Below are 6730 nucleotides of genomic sequence, written 5' to 3' on the forward strand. Positions count from 1 at the left end.
ACTAAGCATTTACCGACGGCGACGTCTTTCTGTCAGTTTTTTTGTCCTGTCCGAACTGGCCTTCTTTTTATGGTCTTTTTTTTTTGCAGTTCGGACTTGGATCAATTATAGACATCTATTTTTGGTTCAGATTTGGTCCAGTCTGGACAGGCCTTGATTTCAACGGCCACAGATGTCCAGTCCGGACTGGCCTATATTTGGCCTAAACATAGACGTCTATAATTGGTTCAGATTTGGTCCGGACTGCACCAAATCTGAACCAATTATAGACCTGTATGTTTCGACAACACAGTACAGTAGAGTAGAGCAAGGCAGAGTACAGGACATTACAGTACAGTAAAGAAAAGTATAGTACAGTACAGTAGCATACAGTACAATAGAGTATGGTACAGTAAAGTAAATTATAGTCCACTGAATTGTACCCTACTTTATTCTAATGTACTCTACTTTACTGAACTAAACTGTACTGTACAGTCGTGGTCAAAAGTTTTGAGAATGACACAAGTATTGGTCTTCACAAAGTTTGCTGCTTCAGTGTTTTTAGATATTTTTGTCAGATGCTACTATGGTATACTGAAGTATAATTACAAGCATTCCATAAGTGTCAAAGGCTTTTATTGACAATTACATTACGTTTATGCAAAGAGTCAATATTTAAAGTGTTGACCCTTCTTTTTCAAGACCTCTGCAATCCGCCCTGGCATGCTGTCAATTAACTTCTGGGCCACATCCTGACTGATGGCAGCCCATTCTTGCATAATCAATGCTTGGAGTTTGTCAGAATGTGTGGGTTTTTGTTTGTCCACCCACCTCTTGAGGATTGACCACAAGTTCTCAATGGGATTAAGGTCTGGGGAGTTTCCTGGCCATGGACCCAAAATGTTGATGTTTTGTTCCCCAAGCCACTTAGTTATCACTTTTGCCTTATGGCAAGGTGCTCCATCATGCTAGAAAAGGCATTGTTCATCACCAAACTGTTCTTGGATGGTTGGGAGAAGTTGCTCTCGGAGGATGTGTTGGTACCATTCTTTATTCATGGCTGTGTTCTTAGGCAAAATCGTGCAGCTGAATCAACTTTAGGAGACGATCCTGGCGCTTGCTGGACTTTCTTGGGCGCCCTGAAGCCTGCTTCACAACAATTTAACCTCTCTCCTTGAAGTTCTTGATGATCCGATAAATGGTTGATTTAGGTGCAATCTTACTAGCAGCAATATCCTTGCCTGTGAAGCCCCTTTTGTGCAAAGCAATGATGACGGCATGTGTTTCCTTGCAGGTAACCATGGTTAACAGAGGAAGAACAATGATTTCAAGCACCACCCTCCTTTTAAAGCTTCCAGTCTGTTATTCTAACTCAATCAGCATGACAGAGTGATCTCCAGCCTTGTCCTTGTCAACATTCTCACCTGTGTTAACGAGAGAATCACTGACATGATGTCAGCTTGTCCTTTTGTGGCAGGGCTGAAATGCAGTGGAAATGTTTTTTGGGGATTAAGTTCATTTTCATGGCAAAGAGAGACTTTGCAATTAATTGCAATTCATCTGATCACTCTTCATAACATTCTGGAGTATATGCAAATTGCCATCATAAAACCTGAGGCAGCGGACTTTGTGAAAATTAATATTTGTGTCATTCTCAAAACTTTTGACCACGACTGTACTGTACTCTATTCTACTAAATTAAACTGTACTGTACTGTACTTTACTGAATTAAACTGTACTGTACTCCACTCTACTGTACTGTGCTCTTCTGTGCTGTACATTACTATACTCTACTAAATTGAACTCTACTGTATTGGACTCTACTCTACTGTACTGTGCTCTACAGTGCTCTACTGTGCCGTACTGTACTGTGATGTTCAAACTTGTGAAATATAGCCTAGACGTCTATGATTCGTTCAGATTTGGATCTGGTCCGCGCCGACCAAATTTGTACTTGTTTGGAATAATACCCAGCATGCTTTGCAAGTGTTTGTTTTTACATTTACATTTTGGTCATTCAGCAGACGCTCTTATCCAGAGTGACTTACATTCAGTGCATTAAACTAAGGTAGATAAATAAAAACATCACAGTCATAGCAAGAAAATGTTTCTGTAACCTTTACTGAGAATATTATTGTAGTTGAAGTGGTCTGTTGGTTTATTCTGTAGATTGGACTACTTTGAACATCATAAATGCCCATTTGAAAGCTTCTGAAAAAGCTAACATAACCACATGTGACAGACGGTAGCAATAATCAATACTAATATGCCATTTAGCAGACGCTTTAATCCAAAGCGACTTACAGTCATGTGCGCATACATTTTTACGTATGGGTGGTCCCGGGGATCGAACCCACTACCCTGGCGTTACAAGTGCCATGCTCTACCAATTGAGCTACAGAGGACCACCCTGTTGCAGTCTTCAGTTGGCGACTCTTTCCTATATTAAGAGAAAAATTATTATTGTTATATAATGCTTACTTTATTGACAATGTATAGCAGTTGAAATTTGGCTGTAGAATCTATTATTTATTTTCAACGTCCGGAATATATGTCTTTTTCACATCCGGAAAATACATATTTTCATCTCCAGGACTGCTGCTTCTTTAATGTGTTTTGGTTACGTACTGTACACACACACTGCAGTGCTAACACGTATCACACCCTGTTGTTGGTGGTAGTCTGTCACAGTATAGTATCTGTGTGTCATGTGACCTTTGATTTGAACTTTCATGTGACCGTGGACCTTTTTTCATACTACCTCTCTCAGGAACTATGGCGGGGTGTACGTAGGTCTACCATCTGACATGACCACTGTGGCAGCCAGCCAGTCCAAGTCCACAGGCAAAGGTACAACATGACAGCTGCAAGACATCTGTGTAGTGGGGATATTGTAAGGTGTAAGTTATGCATTGCAATACGATTGGTTGTTACATAGTTTCCACTAGTTTTGACTGTACAGGGCATATAAGATGATCTACCACTCGTGGACATGGACACACCACTCCTCTTTAGCTATAGATTATTGCATTGTCTGCTTAGTTGATGCCCAGAATAGATTGGAACATATGGCTGTTGATGGTTTAGGAGTAGTGATCCACTGGGCACACACTGGTTGAACCAACATTGTTTCCACTGCATTTCAATGAAACTATGTTGAACCAATGTGGAATAGACATTGGACTGTCGTCTGTGTCCAGTGGGGAGACATCTGATGCCAGTAGTGTGGCATCTGTGTCCTTATTCGAAAGAGACAGATTGGGAACCTGAGGATGTGAATTCTTGGTAATGTAGATTTCAATAAGGATGTGGAGGGGCGGTGGGTGGATGCATGCGTACGTGTGTGGGTTTATGTGTGCAACACAAGGGACTTTGACTCAAAGCCTAATTTCAAAATGTTTATAATGTTCATTATTATGATGTATATCTGTCTCTCCCCCCTCCCCCCTCCCCGTAGACTAAAATATATAGAAGGGATTCACTGACATACAACACAGGTACAGAAACATTTCCATCCCTTCATTCTATCCTCTTGACATGATAATACAGCACAATGTAATGACAGCCTGCACTGGTTATAAATGTTGTACTCAAATAACATCTTACGTAACGTGGTGGCTGGCTATGACCTCTGTCTGACTGTCTGTATGTGTGTTATTCTTCTTTCCAGGACTGTAGATACATTATTCAGAACATACAGGGACATTAAATTCACACGTTGAAAGGAGGAGTGTGCTCGGATTACTGACTCCCCATCACAATACAGCCTCCGAAAGAGTGAGAGACCGTTCCCTGGGCCCGGACCATCAGGCAGATATGAGGTCAGCCTACTTGGGTCCTGAGGAAACTGCTTCAGAGTGGCACCGAGTGGAGCCTCAATGGATGCCTTTGTTTGAGGATTCTTTGCCCTTCTTGACCCTCACATGGAGCTGGACAGCAGAATCAGCGCAGTTGGGTGGCCGTGGGGAGACAGTGAGCATTGGGACCAACATCCTGGCCTCTAGGTCAATGTTCTGGTGCAGCTTCTTGGGTTCAGGAAGAGACATGAGACACACACAGCCACTCTGAGACTCCTCCTCGACAGGCTCTGCCAGCGGCGGACTGAGACAAGAATTCGACCCTGGCATTTTATCCACACCAGCCCACATTACTGCAAGCGCCGCTAACTCCCCCCCAGTTACAGTTGGTGGCACCAGCCCATGATTTGGTTGGACCCAAATCATGAGTAATCATCTCATAAAGTCATTCATGGTGCTTTACTAAGAAGTGTAATAAGTTGTTTCATCTAACACATCCAAGCAGGAATGCATGACTCAAGATATTTTGTGCAACCTAATCCAGTGATTGTCATGAATTTTGGGTTGACAGTTAGACTATAGTTGCTATATTCTACTGTCAAAATAGGACTCCAGAATTTCCATACGTGTATTATTTCAATAGAGATTAATTACATACATCTTTATGTGCACTAACTAATATCATAGGCAAATTAATTTGGGGTTCAACACCTGAGGAAGTGGAAACTGAAAACACATTAATTAGATTGCTAACTCTAAATATAATACCCTCTGCTAGTAGCCATTTATCCAACAGTAAATGTAATGTCCTAAAATAACTTTGCAGTTGTAGGCTACTACCCATGAGACCTATAGGCATATGCCTTTGCAATGGCTGGTGCACATTTCGGGCACGTGCCGCTCCATGGGCTCTATTTGAACAAACCTAACACAATGGTAAATCTAAGCGCAGGCGGTGGCGCTATAGGTTCAGGGTGTATCAGCAATATTTTTGCTATTTTCACTTTCACAATTATCGGCGCACTTGCTGGCGTTGGCGCAAAAGGGCTGGGTTTTGATGAATAAACAAGTTGTGGGTGTGTCGAGGCTTGGCCCCTCACTGGCCAATCAGAACATGATCCATGGGGAAATATGTGGTTGCTTCAGGTTGTGTATTTACTGTCTTTTATGTATTGCCTTGGAATCAACTCCAATTCCAATGTTAGTCAGTTATAGTTCGTTAAAATGTAGACCTATCCCATCTTTGCTAAATAGGCTAATTTGAACCCATTTGCAGTCCACATTGTTCTAAGTAATTGCATGGCTTCAATAGCATTCACACTGATATAGGGGCTAGGCCTACTGTAAATTGCATTATGGCTGAGCATGGACATACCAAACATTGTCAATAAGCAAGATTAAATTCATTATTGATAAGGCCTAAAAAGAGAACAAATAATTATAATCAAATTCTAAACAAAATGAAACAACAACTTGTTTTAAATAGGCTATGTCACACTTACAGGCACCATAATTTCTCCTCGAGGGCATATAATATTAAAACAATGCAGACTGTGGAGGGTTTTACACACATCCAAAACGGGACCTGTATGGCTAAAATAATGTGGGCCTGCCTACAATGCAATGTCAGCTCACTGTTTTATTCCTCTCAAACTTGATATTTTAATAAAGCTTTGGTGATTAAGATTTATATCCAAGCGGTCTCAGGAGCCAAACCCTATATCAACAGTCTTGACTACTTCGCAATTGCATTGGGCAGACTAAAAAAGCCTTCATTGAGAGGAGGGGAGGATATGCTTGGTTTTTAATCAAATAAAACGAAATGGGGGGGAGAAATTACTTTTTTTATGTTTCTAAATACTAAGTATACAGGCACCAAAAGCACATTAGGCTACTTTTGGTCCATCCACATATGGGCAATGTCCATCACGGCCGGATAGGCTGCATTTCCGCTGTCAAAATTCATGCCATAACCAACTGCGTTACTGCTAAAACCAGCTTTGGTTGGTCTTAAATATCCCTATCAGCGCTGCCTGAAATTAGCACTTTGGATCCTGTTTTTATGGACACACCTCAGATATTTCCACCTCGCCCATCTGAGCACAAAAAAGCTGATATAAGACAGGTAAATTGCCAAATCTGGCGTTAGGGCTGGAAAATGCCAGTGCGCCAGTTTATACATGACGAAATTGCAAACTAACATGCATTTGACACTAGCGTCGCCTTAATGCCAGCCGAAAATAGAGCCCCATATCTCAAAGCCATATCCAATATCTAGGTTGTAAAATAGTTGCTATTGAGCTGAATATTGAGAGCTGAGAAATAGAAAAGATAGCTACAGAAAGCTGAGACCCTCCTCTCCTCGACAGGGACAAGGGGACAAAGTTTCCAAAGCTGTGTTTTTCTCGCAATTGCAATTTTTAAATGTTATATGATCAGATCAAATTTGTCTCTCAAGCGCATGGGGGGAGAGGAGAGTGGCTCGCTCATTACAGCAGCAGGCCCGAGCAAAACAGGCACAGGGGCGGGGCACACACTTTCATTACAGGAATCATGAGGATAATGCATTTTAATGTTTGACCAAATCATGGTTTTAGCCGCCCTAAAATTAGGACGTTTTGAGTGAGGTGACAACGTAGAATGTGCTCTTTCTATGTTTATAGGCACCCTTACCATTTTTTACGATCCATGGTCTTGTCTGTCTAACTGATGACAGAGTCTGAGCAGGTCTCTTTGCTGATGAATGTGAGTTACTGAGTTTTCAGCTCAGGCCATTTCCCACTGATCAGTCAAAGGCTCATTATAGATTAGTATAACAGAGAAATTGGGCAAAAATGTTGAAAAAAGATCTTAACAGATCAATGGGCTGTCGGCCATGTCAGCTTTTTCTTTTTAAAAATCTGTATATATATATATATATATATATATATATATATATATATATATATATATAT

At 41.1% G+C, this 6730-nt stretch overlaps 1 long non-coding RNA gene across 1 annotated transcript in view; it reads left to right on the plus strand.

The window, feature by feature from the left end:
• LOC311148618 overlaps positions 1 to 3733 on the plus strand; it is a 3869-nt gene extending 136 nt beyond the window's left edge. Inside the window, exons 2-4 of the long non-coding RNA XR_014614935.1 lie at positions 2750 to 2829; positions 3437 to 3476; positions 3650 to 3733. This is a non-coding gene — a long non-coding RNA (uncharacterized lncRNA). The remainder of the gene's footprint in view (positions 1 to 2749; positions 2830 to 3436; positions 3477 to 3649) is intronic.
• The last annotated feature ends 2997 nt before the right edge of the window (positions 3734 to 6730 follow it).

Source organism: Coregonus lavaretus (genome assembly GCF_964263955.1).
Source record: "Coregonus lavaretus genome assembly, chromosome: 21".
Taxonomy (NCBI): domain Eukaryota; kingdom Metazoa; phylum Chordata; class Actinopteri; order Salmoniformes; family Salmonidae; genus Coregonus; species Coregonus lavaretus.